The sequence below is a fragment of the Cervus canadensis genome, chromosome 2 (genome assembly GCF_019320065.1).
Source record: "Cervus canadensis isolate Bull #8, Minnesota chromosome 2, ASM1932006v1, whole genome shotgun sequence".
NCBI lineage: Eukaryota > Metazoa > Chordata > Mammalia > Artiodactyla > Cervidae > Cervus > Cervus canadensis.
In genome coordinates, this window is record NC_057387.1 from 73,509,128 (window position 1) to 73,532,274 (window position 23,147).

The window sequence follows — 23,147 nt, forward strand, 5'->3', positions numbered from 1 at the left end:
CAGAAAACCAAAGGGAACTCAGGAAGCTTTTGGGAACAGTTTGGCTGTTGAGAAATCACATCAGAAGGGTTTTTAGGATCATTTCTTTTTCTATTTCATGGGAAAAACTTGAGTGACCCAAAAAGCCACGGTTCTTTGGAAAGAGATCAAGAAGCAAATAAATAGACTCTTCATGTGCCTCTTTGCTTGTGGGAGCTACAGGAACTGGAAATCTGCACAAGGACTTTATTACTTACAGTTTGTACAAGGATTGGGGGTGTCCCTGATGTAAATGATGGTAAATAATTGTATCAAGCACTGCTTTCAATGGGTCTGGTAGGCCCAAGCACAAGGGGGATATGTTCTCTTGAACCCCGCACCCTTGGTTGAGCCTTTGGTCCAGCCTTCTTTCCTCACAGGCTTCTTGTGCACCCTTAGCGTTAGCCCCTGCCAGCTGTGCCTCCTACTCATCTTTCAGACCTATCTTTCTCAGATGTCTCCACTGAAAAGGCCAAGTTCAAGACCTGAGCCTCTCTGACCTGCTAATGCTCCTGCTGGTCTTCCATCCACTCCCAATAGGAGGACAGAAGTATCTTTTTGTAAACGAATCTGATCAGGTTGCATCCCTGCTGAAATGCCTTCTCTGGCCTCTTGTTAACTATGGGATAAAGTCCAGGCTGTTTAGCCGGGCATATGATCTGACCTCTGCTGACCTCAGCAGTGTCATTTCCTGCCTCATAAAGTACTTCTGCCCCAGGTACTTCTTGTTCCAGCAAGGCTGAAGCATTTATGGTGCCCAGCAGACTGGCTTCATGGACAATGCAACCTGTGCCCTGCACTTACAAGGACTGTTTGATTTCATGCTCTGCTATACCCATTTTGAAATTCTTAGTAACTTGTGAATAAGGCCACATATTTCCTGTTTCCTCTGGGCTCAGCAAATTAAATAGCTGGTCCTGGTGCCCAAACATCACATTGCTTCCCTCCTCTGTGTATTGCACATACTCTTCTCTCTGCCTAGCATATCCTTCCCTTCATCTCCATCTCCTGTGCTCCTCTTAGTCTGTCAAAGCTGATTTGAATACCACTTCTTTAGTGAAACCTTCCCGGAACACCTGTCCATCTGCCCCAACCACATTAACCCCTCCCTCCTTTGTGCTACCCCTTTATGCTGCATGAACAACTACTATAATCTTTCCATGCTCCATGGTGATGAGTCATTTACCTGCCTGTCTTCCTCTGCTAGTCTTTGAACTCCTTAAGGAGTTCAGGGCCCATGCAGGGCCCAGGCGGTGGAACATAATAGTGAGGAACTCTGGAACCAGACTCTCTGGCTGAGAATCACCTTGGAGAGACCAGTCGGCTTCTCTGTGTCTTAGTTCCCTCATTTCACAAAAGGAGGATACTCATAGCACCTCCCTTGAAGGGTTGTTGCTGTGAGGTTTGAATAAGATGATCCACGTAAAGTGCTTGGAATAGGACCTGGTATATAGGAATACTCAATAAATGTTTCCTGTCCTTACACCCTATTCTCTTTTGTGTTCCTGGAACCTAGTACAGCAGCTAGAATGTTTGTTTTTTGAACACTTTTTGAATCCCTGTGCTGGCTGCCTGAAATATTTACAAACTGAAGTAAAACATGACCTCTCCTCTTAAAGAATTTAATTTTAGTCAGGGAGACAAGCAGTTAACAACCATGGTCCCCCTGATAAAATACTAGGTGCAGGTTTCTTTGAGAGCAGAGAAGAAAGGCATACAGATCTTCATGTGAAGCTTGATCTGAATTGTTCAGAATGCGTGAGCTAGCAAATATGGAGAAGGAGATTTTTTCTAGGAAGAGGAAATAGCAGAGGCAAAGGCAGACAAGTGTGGAAGTTCTCCGTGTTTAGGGAACTATATTTCTTGCAATGTGGCTGAAGCAAAAGGTGTTTGGTGACATTTTGGGAGACTAGAAGGGTAGATTGTCAGGACAAGCAAATAGATTTCAACTCTGATCTATTGGTAGTGGCCACCTGGAACATTGTATTAAGAAGCATCGTGAAGCCATGTCCAGTCTCTGTGGGGAAAATTGATGCAATCAATAGCTCCATTTGTAATGGGAGCAGAAGAACGGAGTAGAGCCTGTATGTCACATATCTGCCATTGCTGATAGATTAGGTAGGGCCTCACATGCTGTATGAGGAGATTGAACTTTATCCTGAAAACCATAGGGAATAATTGCAAGATTTTAAGTATGAGAGTGAGATGATCGGATTACATAATAGGTGTTCCATAAATGCTCCTTGAATTGAACTAACTGACTATGAGCCCCTCTTCCCCTATTAATGATTTAGTGGATCAAATGAACTCAAATGATTGGAACTCAGTGAATAAAACATGTATAATTGAGCCAATCATGCTCGGAGGCACTGTGCTAAGTGCTGAAAGAATTAGAACAGCATCTAAAGGTGCTTAACATGCTCCCATGGTGTGGTTTACATAGTAAAACAGTCTGGTTCATGCTGCGGTTTCCAATAGAGGTTTAAAGTGGTATTAATAATTTATGCAGCTATAATATTTCATGCTATGAGTTGGATGTATCCCAAAAGAAAGACTTCCAGGGGGCTTTTTGAACCTTTAACCATCCTGTTCATTACAAGTCAAATAGCACAGAAATGATTGGAAGAAACAGATTGGAATGCTTTAAAACATAAATCCACTGATATATGTTTTTATAATTTTTTTCTAATAGTCATTTATTTGTACCTAGGTGAAAAAGGCTCTGAAATTCTATTATAAAAAAAAAATTCCCTGACCTATTGTTTATTAATAAAACTAACTAGTCTTATTAATAAAATAAATTAAAATTCTGTAAAGTTAGCATTTGCCATTGTAACCATTATCTTTTAACTGTTGACAGGTTAAAAAAATCTTGTGAGTTGTGTTTCTGAAAGAATACACGAAGGAAGACCATCCTCAAAAAGTATAGTATAAAAGCCAAAGGCATATATTTCTATTTATCTTTCCTTGATTCCAAAGGGATTTAAGGTAGCATAGAATAAGGCAAACAATGTAGCAAGGGAAATTAATTTAAAATAATTATGAAACATAGGGTGGGCTTCCCTGGTGTCCCAGCAGTGAAGAATCCACCTGCCAAACAGGAGACGTGGGTTCAATCCCTAGGTTGCAGAGATTCCCTGGAGAAGGAAATGGCAACCCACTCCAGTATTCTTGCCTGGGAAATCCCATGGACAGAGGAGTCTGGTGGGTTACAGTCCATGGGGTCACAAGAATTGAACATGACATAGCGACTGAACAACAACATGAAAGATAGGGCAAAGGGAATCGGAGTGCAAAAAAATCTAACAAAGTCCACTTGTGAGATTAGAACACAACTCATAAGAAAATGCACGCATCTCAAATCTCAAGAGACTCAAGCTGAATGAGTTCTTATTACAGATCAAAAAGAAAACAGAAGTGAGTGACATTTCTGATTTAATTAAGTGGAAAGACAAAAAGTAGATTTTTCAGATAATGGCCTAGAAATGGTTTGAAAAATCAGTGAAGATATCCAGATTAAGTTGAAAATTTGTACCATGTTGACTAACCATGTCACACTTTCTTGTGCGTCTGTTTTGTCTTTGTAGCGTTCTGGCATTTCCTTTCTTTGACTTCCTATCATTATAAAGGCTGACAATGGTCAGAGATCAGTATGGGAGAGTTTTGTTTTTGTGTAAATATTCTTTGCAGTCACATTTCAGGGGTTGAGGGTAAGAGGAAAGGAGTTGGGCTGCAAACAACTTGAAAAGATAGTATTATGTCTGTGTTACTGGGATCTGGGATAGTTTCTAATACATAATGAATTCTCAGTAATTGTGAGTTGAAAGAAGAAATGAAGCTTCACAGAATTTATTAATCCTTACAAAAATGCACAACCATGGGACTTCCCTGGTGGTACTTTGCCTTTCAATATGGGCATGCAGGTTCAATCCCTGGTTGGGGAGTTAAGATCTCACATGCCCTGAGGTCAAAAAACCAAAGCATAATAAAGAAGCAGTATTGTAACAAATTCAATAAAGACCAAAAAAAATGGTCCACATAAAAGAAAATCTTAAAAGAAATGCATAGCCACTAAAGATTTATGCCTATATGATACGTTTGTCATTGCTTCCAAAACTCAGTATTTAGCTTGTATGATCATGTTACCTGGACATTTTGTTCTAGAAGGATCTAGACTACAATAAAACCTTAAAGTAGAAGGTACATTAGGAAGACAGAAATGGAAGTTAAAACAAAAAAAATCAAATAGAGGGCACACAGCAATTCCTTTTCTTTGCTACTCTGTTATTTGTTGCTTCCTTATTTCAAGATTTTATAAAAACAGGAAGATCTCCAGGGCCTTAGACTACACTCTCCCACATCCAACAGCTGCCCTTTATTCTCAGAAAGGACTCTTAGCTTCCTTCCACTGAGGCTTTAGAACACTCCAGAGACTTGGGAAGGAAAGAAGAGATCACTTTTTTTGTTATCAGTGTCTACATTGTGCCAGGTGCTCCACCAAGCAATTCAGCAGTGATTATACTAACGCCCACAGAATTTTGATAGGCAGGTATACTCTCACTTTATCAGTGAAGAAACTACTGCTCACAAAACTGTCTAACTTCAAGCCTTATAAACAATGAGATAGAGCTAGGATTCAACCACACATTTACCCAGCTTTTTTGCCTCTTACTGTGCAGAAGTATTTCTCCCACTCTCAAACCTTTCTCAGAGTCTTTCTTGTTTTAATTGTTGAGCAAGACCCTCTGTGCTCCATGATCATGAGGATGTAGTATTCTCCCCATGGGATGGGCCTTAATATAGCTTTTTATTTCTAATACATTTGGCATTAACTGTTATCATAGCAGATTAACCCAGTTGTCCAGGTACTTTACAATAGTTTACTGTTTGAGTAGAGAAAAAAGAGGCACAGCAAGTCTATAGAAAAATATTTTCTGTGCGGTCACAAAGGACATCTCCAGTTCTATGAGCTGCCCATTAAAGAGTGTTACTCAAATTACCAATATGATATAATGATGATTATGAGAACAGTGGTGATAGCACTCTTATTTACTGAGCATTTAATATGTATCCAGGAGTGTTTTAAATCCTCCTACTGTGTCATTTAACCTTAGGATAACCTTACAAGGTAGATGTTATTGTCCTCACTTTGCAGAGGAGAGGATGGACGCTCAGAGCAGTAATCACTGAGTTCTTACAGTATGAAAAGGCAGAGCTGGGTTTGAACCCAGAGTTGATGTTCCCGTCCCTATTTTTAGTCATGATGCCAAATACCCTTCAACAGTAACAACTGGTTTATGTTGCTATCCTTAGATTTTAGTTTTGCTTTCATGTCTCTACCAGAGTTATATTTGTTAGATTTTTCTCTTAGTATACTTTCTGTGTGTGTCTGTGTGTCTGTGTGTGGGTGTAGTTAATTTGGTCATAAGGGATAATTCTACCAATATTTCCACAGCTTCAAGAGTCTTCCTGGCCAGAATATGCAGGTTTTGTCAAGTAACTTTAATTTTGCTATAATTTATAATGCTCATTTCCCATAACAGTAAGTCTTCAGAACAAGCTATTATATTACTTTACTTTCATACGTATGTGTATATATATATATACACACACACACACATACATGGCACACCTCATTTTATTGTGCTTCACTTTATTGCACTTTACAGATACTGAGTTTCTTTTCTTTTTTTTTTTTTAACAAATTGAAGGTCTGTGAAACAACCCTGCCTTGAGCAAGTCTATAGGCTCCATTTTCCAACAGTATTTGCTTACTACTTTGTGTCTCTGTGCCACACTTTGATAATTCTCAAAATATTTCAAACTTTTTCATTATTTTTATGTTTGTTATGGTGATCTGTGATCAATTATCTTTGGTGTTACTACTACAACTCACTGAAGCCTCAGATGTCAATTAGCATTTTTTTAGCAATAAAGTTTCTAAGCTAGGCATGTACATTTTTTAGATATAATGTTACTGCACACATAGATTACAGTATAGTGTAAACATAACTTTTATATGCACTGGGGAACTAAAAAATGTATGCTATTCACTTTTTTATGATGTTCACTTTGTTACAGTGGTCTGAGGTTTTCCCAGGTGGAGCTAGTGGTAAAGAACCTGCCTGCCAATGCAGGAGACGTCACAGAAATGGGTTCAGTCCCTGGGTTGGGAAGATCCCCTGGAGAAGGGCATGGCAACACTCCAATATTCTTGCCTGGAGAACCCCATGGACATAGGAGCCTAGTGGGCTACAATCCATAGGGTCACAAAGAGTCAGACACAAAGCGACTTAGCACTCACACACACTGGTCTGGAATCAAGCAGAGATACTGAGGTATGTCTATATATAATGTGAAAAGCATATGCATAAATCTCAGTGGCATTATTTTGCCCTTAAGGTGAAATGATATCCCCTTCTCACTCACCTAATATGTTCTGAGTATCTACTGTAAGGCAGTTACTCTGTTAGACATCTATGACACTGAGATCAAAGGACATGTTCCTGTACACAAGAAATCCATAATAACATATTCCAGTTTATATTTAAAGCACAGATAAAGGTGATCTTAAGTCAGTGGAATAGTCTAAGTTTAATTAGTGAAATATATCCTGGTTATCCCACTCCTTACCCTCCACAGAAACTCTTTTATGATATGGCAACAATTAATAAGGTACCTGTCTTCAATGTGCAGAGTAAGAGATGCCCAACAGCCTATGAAAACAGGCTAGTTAGCTCCAAAAGTTCCCCTTAGTCCTAGAGCACTAGATAGTGAAGGGGGTCCCAGGAACTAAGAGAGATCGCCTTCACAATTAGAAGATTCTGTTAGTTTAACGCTGTTATCCTAAGCCTTCAAAAACAAGTCCTGTAGTGGAATCCTGGTTCTTCAGTCACTGTCTCATGTTGCTATGTTACATAACCCTTCCTGAGCCTCAACATCCTTATTTGTAAAAAAAGATTATAATATCTTCTGCTTATGTATTCATTCACCTGATATGAAGAGCCTACTTATTAGAAAAGACCCTGATGCTGGGAAAGATTGAAGATGGGAGGAGAAGGAGATGACAGAGGATAAGATGGTTGGATGGCATCCTGACTCAATGGATATGAGTTTGAGCAAGCTCTGGGAGATAGTGAAGGACAGGTAAGCCTGGAGTGCTACAGTTCATGGGGTTACAAAGAGTCAACTGAGCAACTGAACAACTGAACAACAAATGTATTCATTCCTCCAGAAAATAATTTTTTAAATATCCACTTGAGCTAGCACTAGATAAACAATGTTCACCAAGGTAGATACTGCTCCTGCCCTCATGAACATTACAGCCTGGTGAAAGAAAGAGGCAATAAATGAACTGGGTGCTACAACAAAGAATAAAGAGGGGAAACATGCTTGGAGTAGGTTGTCAGAGCATGCTTCTCTGCAAAGGTGACACATAGGCAGACATCTAAAACACAGAAAGAGCATGCTTTGTAAACAGCAAGGGGCAGATGTATTTTGGGTATGGGAAGTGATTGGTGCCAAGGCTCTGAGTTGGTAAAGAGGAGCTGAGAAACTGAAATCAGCCTAGTAGTTTGAAAAATACAAAGGAGGGCATGATCCTATAAAGTGGATATTGTCTACACTCAAATCCAGTACTTTCACTCCTGGGTATATATGCTAGAGAAATTCTTGCATTTGTCTACTAGGAAACACATAAGAATACTTCTGTTAGCACTAAACTTTGTTCATGATAATACAAAACTAAAACAATCCAAACAGTGACAGAAGAGAAGAGAAGTAAATATTGGTGCAGTCCCATCATGAAATATTACACAGTGGTGAAAATGAGTGAATTGTAACTACTAAAACCAACTAAGGAAAATATTATAAACCCTACTTTAAGTGGAGAAAACAAATACTTAAAAACCAACTTACAGTATTATTTACCACATATTTAAATAATCTTAGAATACTCAAAAAATTAATTGTATATACACATTATATTGTAAAAGTATTTTTAAAAAGCAAGGAAACTGAAACTTTTGTTTCTAGCCAAGTTGTTGGAATAAAGAGTAAATTTACCCTTTGCCTTAAATAAATAGGAAACTAGAAAATTATATGAAACAATAGCTTTCAGAAACTGGACAACAGCAAAGTGGGGCTGTAATGCCTGAGTGAAGGAAAACAAATAAGGAGAGATTTGTAACGGCACCAGCTTACCCTCTGGAAAGAGTTGCCTGGTGGTAGCATAAAAGGGGGGACCCAAACAGAGCCCAGTGTTTCTTGCTGAGTCAGAAGCAGAGACTGGAATTAGGGGAGAATAAGGCAGCCAAAATGTGCTGGGCAGAGTACTGCAGACAAGGGAGCTGGGAAGAAAGAGAGCTCCAGAAATCTGTAGAAGGGTCAACCAAATGTTTATGACTGAGTACTTATCTATGCTTGAATGAGATGGACTTACCGAGGTCAGAGAAAGATCTCTCAGAAAAGAATAGTCTTAGCATAGGACTGAGCAAAGTTCTTGTTCCCACAAGTCAGAATGGAAAGGTCTCATAATATATGAGGCATCAGGTAGGAAACTTAAAGGTTAAACATCTCCGCAATGGGCCTAAAACCATGCTAAAGACTGCTGTGGACCCCAAAGAAAAAAGTGTGAAAAAAAGTTTGAAAGGATCCAAGTGTGATCCAACAACTCTGTGTCAGAAAAAATATAATGGTATTTAAAGGAATACAAGAAAATCTAGCAACCAACAAGATAAATTCACAATGTCTGGTATCTGATAAAAAAAAACAAAAACAAAAAACACTACAAGGCATGCAAAGAAGCAGGAAAATAGTGAATCAGAACCTAGACCAAAAAAAAAAAAAATCAATGGAAATGCACACAAAAAGTATATCAATGATTAAACTAACAGACAAGGACATTAAGGACATTAAAAATCAGCTATTATAAATATGCTCTGTATATTCAGATGGTAGAAGAAATGCCATGTAGCCATAATGAAAGAGAATTTGAGATATGAAAGAAAAAAAGCCAAATGGAACTTCTGAAGATGAAAATTATAATATCCAAAGTGAAAAATGTCCTGATTGCATTTGTGTCATTGAATTTAAAGTCATCTTTGGTAGGAAACATATATTGAATCTTCCTTTTTAAAATAGTATCTGACAATATCTGACTTTTGTTTGGAGTGTTCAGTCCATTCATACTCAATGTAATTATTAATACGGTTGGATGAGGTAGGCTGTTTTGCTATTTTTTTCTATTCATCTCACCTTTTTGCCATTGTTGTTGCTCCTCTATTCCTCCTTTACTGCTTTTTGTGCTTATAAATTATTTTTTGTATTCCTTTTTTAAAAAATTCATGGGGTATAGCTGCTTTATAATGTTGTGTTATTCTGCTCTACAGCAAAGTGAATCAGCTATATGTCTACATATATCCCCTCTTTTTTGGATTTCCTTCCCATTTAAGACCTAAATCAACATTTCTCCAAAGATATACAGAGGCACATTAAAAGATGGTCAACATGACTAATCATTAGAGAAGTGCAAATCCAAACTGCAATAATGAGATTTCCCTGGTGATACAATGGATGATAATCTATCTCCCAATGCAGGGGACATGGGTTCAATCCCTGGTCCAGGAAGATTCCACATGCTGTGGAGCAACAAAACCAGAGTGCCACAATTACAGAGCCCATGTACCCTGGAGCCTGTGCTGCGCAACAAGAGAAGCCACCATAACAAGAAGCCTGCACAACGCAACTAGAGGAAGCCTGCGTGCAGCAATGAAGATGCTGCACAACCAGAAATAAAAATAAATACATTTTTTTAAAAACTAAAAAAAAAAAATACAACAAGGTATCACCTCGCACCGGCAGAAAAGGCCATCATCAAATAATCTACAAACAATAAATGCTAGAGAGGTATGGAGAAAAGGGAACTCTCCTATACTTTTGTATTCTATTTTAATCCTTGTTCATTTGATAGCTCTATTCTTTGCCTTATTTTTTAGTAGTTCTTCTGAAGATATATTGGGGCATTCCTACTGGCTCAGTGGTAAAAAATGTGGAGAGCTGGGTTCGATCCCTGGGCTGGGAAGATCCCCTGGAGAAGGAAATGACAACCCACCCCAGTATTCTTGGGAATTCCTGGGAAATCCCATGGACAGAGAAGCCTGGTGGGCTACAGTTCAAGGTGTCACAAAAGTCAGACATGATTTAATGACTAAACAACAGCAATAGTATGCATCATCTACCTCAAGAAAACATTTATGTACTACTGCAGTCCACAGGGCTGCAGAGTCAGACGGGACTGAAGCAACTTAGCACACACACACATCATGAGTCTAGTAACACTGTTCTCCCTTTTGCCCTATTGCTGCTATGTATTACATATTTATGTGTTGTAAACCCCACAGTAAAATGTTAAAATGCTTTCTTTAAAGTCATATGCCTTTTAAAGAAATTAAGCAAAAAAAGCAGAAAATATATAAATACATATAATCTTCCTTATGGATGCACATATTTAGCAATTCCCAGGTTTTTCATTCATTCTTATGGATTTGAGCTACCATCTGCTGTCATTTCCCTTTAGCCTGATGGACTTCCTTTAGCATTTCTTATAGTGCAAATATGCTTACAACAAATTCTGTCAGGTTGTTTATTTGGAATGGTCTTTATTTTGTCTTCATTTCTGAAAAATAGTCTAGATATAGAATTCTTGGTTGAGAGATTTTTCTTTTAGCATTCGAATCATCAGTGTTTTCTGACTTCAATTATTTGATGCGAAGTTAACCATCAATCATATTGTTTTCACCCTTTGTTTATTCATGTATATTTTGTGCCTCTTTCTCTTTTCTCTCCTGGAAATTCAACTAAACGTAGGATACACTACTTCATGTGATCCAGACAAGTCTCTGAGATTCTGTTCATTTTTTTCAACCTTTTTTCTTTATAGTCTTCAGATTTATAGTTTATATTTTAAATCACTGATTTTCTCCGGTCAGGTCAAATCTGTTGAGCTCATCTAATAAATTTTTCCTTTCAGTATGATACTTCTCAGCATTTCTCTAGAATTTCAGCATTCTCTAGAATTCCCACTTGAATCTTTTTAATAGGATCTGTTTCTCTGGTGTGTTTCCCTATTTGTTCACCCATTTTTAGCATATTTCCTCTTAATTATTTGAATACATATATTTTTTAAGTTCCTCAGACATACTTGGGGCTTCCCAGGTGGCTCAGATGGTAAAGAATCTGCCTGCAATGCGGGAGACCTGGGTTCCATCCCTGGGTTGGGAAGATCCCCTGGAGGAGGGCATGGCAACCCACTCCAATATTCTTGCCTGGAGAATCCCCATGGACAGAGGAGCCTGGTGGGCTACAGCCTATGGGATCATAAAGAGTTGGACACAACTGTGTTGACTAAGCATAGCACAGCACAGACATACTTACATATCACTTTTGAAATTTTTGTCTATGTGCTAAATCCAACACCCAGGTCCATCTGGAATCAGTTTTTATTAACTGATTTTCATTTCCTGTGTATGGGTCATATTTTTATGTTTCTTTGTGTATCTCATAATTTTTTTTGTTAAAAAGCAAAGATTGTAGATAATATGTGTAGTGATTTTGGATTTTGTTTTATTCTTCTTCTTTTTTTTTATGGTTTCAATAGGTAACTAACTTGTCTATTCAAAATTGTGAAGACCACTTCCCTAGACTATGTAGCCATTGAAGGTTCTGCTCAGGTTTGCTGTTTTGTTTTGCTTCCTGGAAGAGGAGTGCTTAGCTCCCCCAAAGTCTCTTCCATGTCTTCATATCTTATTGGTACACCAGTGATTTGGGCAGAGGTTATGCTCAGAAACCTCAAGCCGGCAAGGCCTTCACTCTCTGCTGTCTGAGTTGTGTGTTGGCTAAGGAGCACATTTAAAAGCAGAGGTTAGGACTTCCCTGATGGCCTAGTCATTAAGAATCTGCCCGCCAGGGCTTCCCTGGTGGTTCAGTGGTAAAGAATCCACCTGCCAATGCCAGCGACACGGGTTTGATCCCTGGTCAGAGAGGATCCCACGTGGCTCAGAGCAGCTAAGCCCGTGTACCACAACTATTGCGCCTGGAAACCACAACTATTGGGTCCACACGCAGCAGCTACTGAAGCCCGCCTGCCAGAGAGCACATGCTCTGCAACAAGAGAAAACTGCACACTGTAAAGAGAGAAAAGCCCGCAACCAGCCAGAACACCTCAAAATGAAAATAAATCAATTAATTAAAACCATTAAAAAAAAAAAAGAATCTGCCTGCCAATGCAGGAAACATGGGGGTGATCCCTGATACAGGAAGATTTCACATGCCATGGGGCAACTAAGCCCATGTACCACAACTACTGAGCCTGTGCTCTAGAACCCCTAAGTCTGGTGCCTCAGCTAGAGAGCTCACGTGCTATATCAACTACAAAGCCCACAAGCTCTGGAGCCTGTGGGCTCCAAAGCCCAAGCCCTGCAATGAAAGATCCTGCATACTTCAGCTAAGACCCAGTGCACAAAGCACAAAGTCCAAGTCCTGCGATCAAAGATCCTGCATACTTCAACTAAGACCCAATGCAGCAAAAATAAATAAATAAATGAATATTTTAAAGACACACACACAAGACACTCATTGGAATGGCTAAAGTTGAAAAGACAGACCATACCAAGTGTTAATGGTGACATGGAGCAACTGGACTCACATATTACTGGTGGGCTGAAAAAATGGTGCAACTGCTTTGAGAAAAGCTGGGTAGTTCCTTATGAAATTAAACATATACTTTCCATAGAATCCAGAAATTAAGTAATTAGCCTCCAACTAATAAAAATAAATGGAAAAAAAAAAAAGAATCCAGAAATTTCCTCCTTGGGTATTTACACATAAAACAATGTGGATGAATCGAAAAAAAAAATTATGCTAACTGCCAAACAAAAAACAACCATATTGTATGATTCCATTTATAAAAAATCTAGAAAGGGCAAGACTGTATTACAGAAATCAGTGGTTGTTAGAGGCTGAGGGTGGGGGTAGAGATTGACTGCAGAGGGAAAAGAGAACTTTGGGGGGTTAAAGAAGTGTGCCAGATTATGATTATGGTGATGGGTACATGCTGGTATATTAAGCAAAATGCATTGAATTGTACTCTTAAATTATGTGAATTTCATTGCACAAATTATTTTATAATATACCTGACAAAGGAAAAACCAAGGGAATGATAAAAACAAAATTCAGAGAGCGGTTGCCTTTGGAAGGGAGGGAGATAGAATATAATAGCTGGGAGGAGATAGCAGGGAGGTATAATATAATAGCTGCATATAAGAACATTGAATGATGGTGATTTTTTAATAGTTTCTCTGTATACTAAGTTTTAATTAAAAACGATAGAGGTATGAGTGAATAGGGGTCATGAAGTGTAGACACATGCAGACCACTTTAGAAAAATAAAGCAGTGGCTACAGAAGAATGTGATGTCAAAGCTTTTTTTGTTGTTTGTTTATTTTCAAATATAGGAAACGCTAGAGCATGCTTCTACACCAGTGAGAATGACTCATTAGAAACGGAGAGAACAATGAAGAAACAAAGGAACAAAGAAGGAGCAAAGTCCTTGGGAGGGCAAGAGAGAATGGCTACTGGAGCCATGTGGAGGGACTGGACCTTGGTCATAGAAAGGTCTCTTCCTCCATGGTAACAAGAGGGAAGAAGATGGGTACAGATTCAGTTAGGCTTAGGAACTTAGTGATTGGAAGCTGAAGCAATTTCCTTCTGAAAATTTCTCTTTTCTCAATGAAGTATGATTAAGACCACCAGCAGAAGTGGGGAGGAGTAGGATTTTGGAGGAGAGTGTTTGAAATGGACATCTGGAAAGTGTAGTGAGGATCCCATCACAAAATACAGTGCCTGATATATATACATCTTCCTTCTACATCATGTACCCACTTCAGCTACACTCTGCCTCCATGGGCTGAGGGTTATTTACACCCATGACTGTGGTCTGGTGGGGAGAAGTGCTCAGTAATGAGTAAGAGTCAGCAGAGGAGGCAGCTGTCTTCCTGGCAGTCTCCTTGTCCTGGATTTGCAGTCAAAAACATTGCTAGAGATCTGTTTACAGCATTTTGCAATCCATGGAGGGTGAGGAAGGCCTCTTCTGAACATTTTGCTTCCTAATCTAATGTTTCCAGCTAGGCCCCTGCTAAACAGAATGTTTTCTCAGGTAGTTTTGTATTTGAGGCATTTATATGTGGTGTTTTTGAGGTGTACTAAGTCAATCAGGTGATTTCTCCTTCGGTTATAGTCCCACTCTTTGTATTATACTATAGTATAGTTCATACATATGTGCATGTATACATTATATGATATACTATAACACTATCTCCTGCTTAGTATATAACTTGCACTTTGTCTTTCTGCCTGTCTGACATTGTACATGTTCAATAAATGGAGAATGGAATAAATAAGTCAATCAAAATGTATTTACTGAATATTTATTGCAGTGCTTTGCTAGACAGCTTTAGCAAAAAGTGCAGATAGCCACCACCCTCATGTCACCTACAATCTTGTTGGTAAGGCGACTGAACTGAATTGACAACATATACTTGTTAAGGTGATGGCACAGGACAATATTAGGGCTTCCCTGGTGGCTGGGGGTAAAGAATCTGCCTGCCAATGAAGGAGAGGCAGGGGTTCAATTGCTAGGTTGGGAAGGTCCCCTGGAGAAGGAAATGGAAGAAATGAAGGAAATGGAGAAGGAAACCCACTCCAGTATACTTGCCTGGGAAATCCCATATACAGAGAAACCTGGCAGGCTACTGTCCAGAGGGCTGCAAAAGAGTCAGACACGACTTAGTGACTAAACAACAATTTGGAGTTGAATTTGAAGTTTATGTAAACCAACTAAATTTATGATTTTGGGACCTGCTGCATGAAATTATCTTATTAATTAAATACCACATTTAAAGGGCAGGCAGTTGTTTTCTGATCTGTAAAATGAAGACTACAGCAGCGTCTATCTCTCAGGGTCATTATGGGAATTGTGCTGTAACAATGCCAAGGAGAGGGACTTCCCTGGTAGTCCAATGGTTAAGAATCTGTCTTCTAATGCAAGGGACACAGGTTCGACCCCTGATGGGGAAACTAATATTCCACCTGCCTCAGGACAGTCTGTGCGCTGCAACTTCTAAACCTACACTCCAACGACTAGGGTAGCCTGTGTGCTGCAACTAAGACCCAACACAACCGAAAGTAAAATAAATGTTCAAAAACAAACCACAAAATAAGAACAATACCAAGTAGACTGTCTGTAGTATTGCATTTGCTTCTTCATAGCAACTCTGTGAGGTGGGAAGATTCTTATGACTACTTTATAGATTAGGGAACTAAAATATAAATAGATTAATTACTTTTCCAAAGATCATATGACTAATATGTGGTAGAATCAAGGGATACAAACCCAGGCAGTCTTTTAACTACAGGCTAATAACAGTAATGGTAGTAGCAGAAAGAACAGTGCTACTAGTAGGGAATAGCAGAAATAAGAATAGAGGGAGATCACTCAGAGAGGAGTAGGCACAAAAGACTTCTTGGTAGAGGGATTTGAGACTGACTTATTTTTTTTCTTTAATTAATTAATTTATTTTAATTGGAGGCTAATTACTTTACAATATTGTAGTGGTTTTTGCCATACATTGACATGAATCAGCCATGGGTGAGACTGGCTTTTAAGTATGGCAAGATTTCTACAGGCAGTGAGAGATAGTCTTCCCAAAGCAGAGGGCAATTGCCAGAAAAAGCTTAAGAGTCTGGATAGGAGCTGGCCTGCTTGTGGAGCTAGGCCCTTAGATGCCTATAAAAGGTCTGCCTCACAGAGAAATAGTGTAAAGTGAGGCCAGAAGAGATGGCTAGCACCTAACATGGTGAGAACTAAATATTAGAACAAGATATTTGCTGGTAAGTTTCTGTGAGCAAGGGGAGTCTTTCATTTGGTGTGCAGGACTTCGCTGGTGGTCCAGTGATTAAGAATTACCTGCCAGTGCAGGGGACATGGGTTTGATTCTTGGTTCTGGAAGATTCCACATGCCTCAGGGCAACTAAGCCTGTGTGCCACTACTGCTGAGCCCGTGCTATACAAGAGACGTCACCGCAGTGAGAAGCCCGAGGCCCTCCACAAACAGTAGTCCTCTCTTGCCGCAACCAGGGAAAACCCACACACAGCAACAAAGACCCAGTGCAGCCAAAAATAAATAATCTGATGTGTAAGCCTGGAACTGCAGACACAGGCTAGGGGAGAAATAAAGATTTGGGATTTGTGGGCCCAAAGGTGGTAAAAAATACAGCTTACATTTGGACAGAGCTTGAGAGTTTGCTTAGGGCTTTCACAACCAAGGTTTTTGCTGATGCTCAAAATAACCTTGTCCTTGAAGTGGCCGGGTAACTCCCATTACGTGAGGTACCACTTGTGAAATGCCTTCTTTAAAGTGGGTGCTTAATTAAGGTTCCTTTCTTTTTGTAGACAAGAAAATGAGGGTCAAGTAGCTTGCTCAAGTTCATGGAGTTAGTAGTGTTGGAGCTACGGCTAGAACACAACTCCTTTCTCCCAGCTTATTCAGTTTTCCACACTTTATGATGTCAGCCCAGTTATCAGTTCTGTATAATTGACCCAGCAAACAATTGAGCACCTATTGAATGTCTCATAAAGTTATAGGGATGCAAGCTATAGGGATGCAAAGACAAATATGTGTCATGCTTGCACACCATTGGAGAGAAGAAACTTTTTTTTTTTTTTAAGCCATTTGACAAGTGCTGAGATGGCAGTGGGTGCACAAGTCTCAGTTTCAGTCCAGGAGATGGTGAAGGACAGGGAAGCCTGGTGTGCTGCAGTCTATGGTGTTGCAAAGAGTTGGACACGACTTAGTGACTGAACAAAGTACAATTTTTATGGAAGGGGTGCCTGTGGGAGAATGGCTTCACAGAGAAGGCTAAGTTTGCACTGAGCCACATGTCCAAGCACTCTCTCACAGAATGCCTGAGTCCTGCACTGAACCCTTGGAGTGGTCAAGTGCTAGTGGGCACGCTGGAACCAGGGAGCCTCCTCGGGGGAGGAATCATGCAAGTGAGGCACAGAGCGAGGAGAGGATGTAGCAGCCAGGAGAGTGCATTTCAGGCCTCCCTCCAAGAGCACAGGGTGTGAGGAGTGCACAGATGAGCCCCCAGCTGCTCCAGGGTGCACATGTGGAACTGAAACTCCCCGGGCTGCTCCCCGCCAGTGTCAGAGTTTGGTCAAAGGTTCTAGAGCCAGGTCATTCCTGCTCCACAAGTACTCTGACAAGTACTCTTTGCTCCAGAGCTCAGCAGCCTCACCAGCACTTTCTCTGAGCTGCACAGCAAACAGCCTAGTCTCTTCCCACCCAGTTTTCCTTCCATGCCCTCTTCAGTCACAGACATCAGATCTGCATCATGGTACATGACATGGCTTGCCCCACCTACTCCTGCTTCCTCTCCCTGGATTGACACAGAGTTAGACAGGGAGAGACACCAAGGACAAAATGCTTGGGAGGGACTTCCCTGGCAGTCTGGTGGTTAAGGCTCCACAATTCCAGTGCAGGGGATATGGGCTTGATCCTTGGCTTCCCTGGTGGCTCAGCTGGTAAAGAATCGCCTGCAATGCAGGAGACCCTGGTTCGATTCCTGGGTCAGGAAGACCCACTGGAGAAGGGATAGGCTACCCACTCCAGTATTCTTGGGCTTCCCTGGCGACTCATCTGGTAAGAATCTGCCTGCAATTTGGGAGACCTGGGTTCAATCCCTGGGTTAGGAAACCCCCTGGAGGAGGGTATGGCTCCCCATTCCAGTATTCTGGCCTGGAGAATTCCATGGTCTATTCCATGGGGTCGCAAAGAGTCAGACACGACTAAGCAACTTTCACTTTGGGGAAGTAAAATCCCACATGCCATGCCCCTTAGAGAATGAAAGTAAGAAATTGGGGGTAGAAGGCAGAATAAGGAAGAAAGAAAGAAAGGAAGGAAGAAAGAAAGAAAGGAGGACAGGAAAATGCTTGGGATAACCTTTTGTCTTTTGCATGTCGAGAGGAAGAGAATGAAGAAGACCGTGAAAATGAGAGGAAATCCAGCAGAAAGCCCTGTGACCAAGGCTCCAAGAGCAGATGTCAGGAGGATGGTCCCCAGTTGTATCCTGAAAAGAAAATAAGGCAGTGAGAAGACTCACAGCTATATGCCAGGCACAATAGTCCAGAATATTGTTGTCCGAACAAATGAATAGAAATGGAGAACTATCAGGGTATTTAAAGCCACCAGCTGCAGCAGAAAACCCCCCAATTCTCAGTTGGTTTAACTCCATAAGGTTTGTTTCTCACTCACAGCAAGATGGGTGCTGTGGTTTGTCCATGTAAAGCAGGAGCTGCTGTTGATGCCAAGAAAGGTGAAGAGGGGGCTGGAGCACGGGGGTGGGGGAATTTTTTGAGGGCCTGACTTCAGAGTGGAATGGTTGGCATCACTTCTTCTTACACTCTGTTTGCCAGAACCCAGACACATGGCCCCAAAGCTAACAGGAAGTGGAGGAAGAGAAAACACCTGTTCCTGAGTGCCTGGGCAACCCATAACATCATCTCTGCCACATGGAATATGCCAGTGGTGGTTAGTTAGGAACTCATTATAAACCCTCAAAAACATGAGTGCCTACACAGGAATGAGAGGAGAAGTGGGGGCATTTAAACCTGCCCAGCATTTTTGCAGAGTGAGCAGACATGTCAGTTGCAGAGAGGGTGGGAAGGGGGGATAGGGTGAAAGGAAGTGGAGGTCACTCAGCACAGCTTCTCAGAGTCCTGTGCTGCTCACTTCCACCCTCTGACCTCAGGCTGAGAGCTGCCCTCTCATCTCCCACACACGCTTTGCCTCTGCCCATCCTGCACTACTTTACTTCACTGGCCAAAGCTCTATAAGGAGGGGTGGTGTGTGCATGTCTGGAGCCCCAGCCCCTAGCACAGAGCTTGGCACAGAGTCATTGTCTGTTGGATGGGTGAAAAGCATTCTTCACCTGGAGATCCCGATGTAGGGGATCTGGGCTGGAGAAAGGGCATCCTTCCTTTTATCCATTAAAAAAAAATTATCATGAAATATACATAGCATAAAAACTTACCATTTTAACCATTTTTAAGTGTACAGCCCTGTTGGCTGTGCAGACATCACCACCATCCCTCTCCAGAACTCCTTTTATATTGTGAAACTAAAACTCAGCACACAGTGACCAATAACTCTCCATTTCCCCTTCCCCCAGCCCCAGGCAACCACCATTCTGCTTTCTGTCTCTACTAACTTGACTCTTCTAAGTACCTCTTTTAAGTGGATTCATGCACAGTATTTGCCCTTCTGTAACCAGCTTATTTCACTCAGCATGATATCTTCAAGGTCCATCCATGTTATTCAGTTTTTGTTAGAATTTCCTGCCTTTCTAAGGCTGAGTAATATTCCATTGTGCATATAGCACATTTTGTTTGTCCACTCAACCTTAGAGGGACTCTTAGGTTGCTTTGACCTTTACTATTGTGAATAATGCTGTTATGAACGTGGGTGTGCAAATAGCTCTTCAAGACCCTGTTTTCAAATCTTTGGGGTGTATCTACACTTCTTTTAAGGTGGTTTCGGTGATCTGAAGTACAGTTAGGGTGGAAAACCTCTCTTCCACGCAAAAGAGAAGAAGAGGATTAAAAGAATGATGAGAAATATAGGTGTTTGGGGAAATGAGTGACCATGCAAGGGTCAGGAGGAGACAGGCATGGATGGGATTCTGGCTACAGTGGAGGAGTCTATGTGGCCAGGAACCAACAGAAGACAAGGAGGAAAGTCACATAGGATTCTGGAAAGAAGAAGATGTCAAATGACCTAATTCCTTAAGTAGAGGTGATGTCATTCACTGACCAGAGCAGGAGCGGGGATGAAAGTGAGATTGGAGCTTGAGGAAAGAAAGGATTCACAGCAGTTGTGCAGGAAATGCAACTGGGAGATGGTGGAGGAAGATGAACGAAGGCCAGAGACAAAGAAAGGACCCAATGATGTGTGTGTTGGGGGAAAGAGGGTGCAAGTATTAGGAATTCCTTTTGATTAAAGTCAAGTTCATCTGAGGGCAGGGAGTGAAGAAAACTTGTGGCAAGTATGCTCAGAAACAGACGAGAAATCTTCAGAAGGATGGCAGGGTATCTGCAAGGCAGACGTACATGTGGCAGGCCAGGTCACGTGGTAGGCTCAGGGCTCCAGGGCAAGGTGGAGAAAATGGATCATGGAAACCATCCAGGTTTGGAAACTGGCCAGAGGATGTGGCAGAAGGTCAAGGGAGGCTACATGCCAAAGAAGTGCTGAGCACTGCATACCTAAACAGACCCAGGCTCTCTCAGAGGCTTCCTGGTACAAATAAGGAGGGTCACTGTCACATACATCAACAATGTAATGTTATCTTATACCATCAGATCAACTGCTATGCCCCCCAGAGCCTCCTTTGAGGACAGCCCTCTCTGCCTCTAAACTGACTGTCTCCCTAATCAGTGAAAACTTGTTGCATAGGTCAAGGTCCTCCTGGATGTATTTAAGAACCAGAGTTCTCCTCTTGTGCCTGCCTCATTGCTCCCTCACTGCAGCCCATAGCCCGATCCAGGGCCACCAGCCACAGATATCTAGGACCTCAGGGAGTCCCCTAGTGAGTCAAGGCAGTGACTTTGCACTTCTAGAAGCCCTTGCCCTTCCTGCTTTACTGTGGCAGCTGTGGGCTGCAGTGACAATGTCCCCAGTGATCTCATTTTGAGCTCATCTTTGTAAAAAGGAAAAAAAAAAAAAATCAGAAGTTTTCTAAGCAATTGTACTGGAAAATCCATTCCCATCCTCCTCCCTTCCTCCCCCGCCCTTCCTCTGAGAGGACCCAATTTCTCATTCTGATCTGGAACTTTCTTTGTCTGGTATCTTATGCCAAATAGGAAGCTTTGTACATATTTCCCTGCAATACCCCCATTTGCCCTGAAGTCTCTGTTGGCCTTGTTCCATCTCTTTCCCTGCTCTGCGGGTCTCAGCTTCATCCCCGGATAATTGCTCAGGCTCCCCACTGCCTGCTCTGAGAAAGCTGTCAGTTGCCGCCTGCTGCTTGCTGTCTGTTATCCTTTACTTGCTCCACTGGGCTTCTGGCCGCCCTCTGGACATTGCTGCTGTTTTAGGACCAGATACAGATCTGGTTGCTTTTCTAAGCAGTCTCTTGCGTGAGCTTTTTGCTGTCCACATTTTATAGCCTTTCTCCCCCACCCCCTTTTTTTTTTTTTGCCACTCCTTTCCTACTTCCTGTTGAGTGCAGGCATGTAAGAGTTTCTCCAGACAGCAGGTAGCCTCGGGAAACTACTGTCCTGCTGAAGTCCGTGGCCCTGTCCAAAGTGACAGTGTCCTTCAACTGGAAATGCGCAGGCAGCCTGGCAAGTGGCCTGCTGACTCTGGGACAACCCAGTCATCAGAGGGTATGGAGGGAATAAGCATTGTTTAACAAACAGAATATCCAGACAAAGTTACCTATAAAGACATGAGGCTGGGAAAGGAAAAAGATGAAGAGGAATTGTCCCCTCTTCTTCTGTGAGCACCATGTGGCTTTGACTGATCCGGAAAGTGAGGCCCCTCCAGGCTCTCTTTGAAATGCCCAGGACACTCCTTGCTCCATTTCCAACTTGCTTCTACTTCTTTCCAGAGCTATTGAACTTCGACCTTTCTGTTTGCCTCTAGAAACGAGTGTGGGCCCTTGGCTTCCTGTGTTTGTACCCTCAGCACTCCCTGGGGATTCAGACTGTTTCAATTCTTGTTTCTTCAGCCAGAACACCCCATACTAATTTTGGTTCCATTTTGATCTAATGCCAGGTGTTACAGTCACGCTTCTCCTCTCTGTCCAGGCCTTTAGAGGCTGTCAGGTTTGGGAGGTGGATGGGGTAGTAGAGCATAGTTCACAAGGAATACCTGAAGGATCCTTGTCCCTGGGTGGCAGAAATGTGAGAAGAAAGAGTTTCAAGAAAGGAGTGGAAAGAGATTTAGAATAAGTTCTTTGCAATATGAGCAAAAGAAATACAGGGGAAAAAATTAGAGCATGACTCAAGTGGTTAATCATGAATACAAAATTGGCAAAGTTCTTAAGAAATAGGATAAATATTATGTTGAATATTTGAGTTCAAATTGTAACAATCCATGTAAGAATCAGTTCTATGTAAAATGTAATAAAAATCAACTAGACCATCCATTCACAACTGGCTTATACTATTTAAGGTAATTATTATACCACTACATGATCAAAAAAGTGAAAATACCTGGCCTTGCTCTTTCATTCTTTCACTGACCTATTTTACAGAGTTTTTTTGAACATCAGCCAAGTGCCTGCCTGGTGCTAGATGCTATGAGAGATGCAAAGAAGTCTAACACATAGTGCATGTCCTTAAGGTAGCTGCTGCTGCTGCTGCTGCTGCTAAGTCGCCTCAGTCGTGTCCGACTCTGTGCGACCCCACAGACGGTAGCCCACCAGGCTCCTCCGTCCCTGGGATTCTCCAGGCAAGAATACTGGAGTGGGTTGCCATTTCCTTCTCCAATGCATAAAAGTGAAAAGTGAAAGTGAAGTCACTCAATTGTGTCCGACTCTTCGAGACCCCATGGACTACAGCCTACCAGGCTCCTCCGTCCATGGGATTTTCCAGGCAAGAGTACTGGAGTGGGGTACCATTGCCTTCTCCGTTAAGATAGCTAGATACATATAAAGTTTATATAAAGACACAAAAGGTGCTACAAGAGAATATAGTTATCAATTGAAGAAGTACTATGAGTCCCCATGAGGAAGCATCCCTGGGGGCTGGAGTGAATCACAGTTTTCTAGAGAAGGTGAGTCTCAAGGGACCTTTATGAATAGGTAGAATTGTAAAGGAAATGATGAATCTTTATGCTTAGTGATGATTTACTAAGATCTCATGATGTATGACAAACTATAGAAGAGATGTCTCACGTTAAAATCAACAAAGGACATCCTAACCGTCTTCCAAGACCTAGAATAAGAGAATAATGACAAACACCTGCTATCTGGTTGTTGGGATGATTGGTCAGGCATGGGTTTCAGATTCT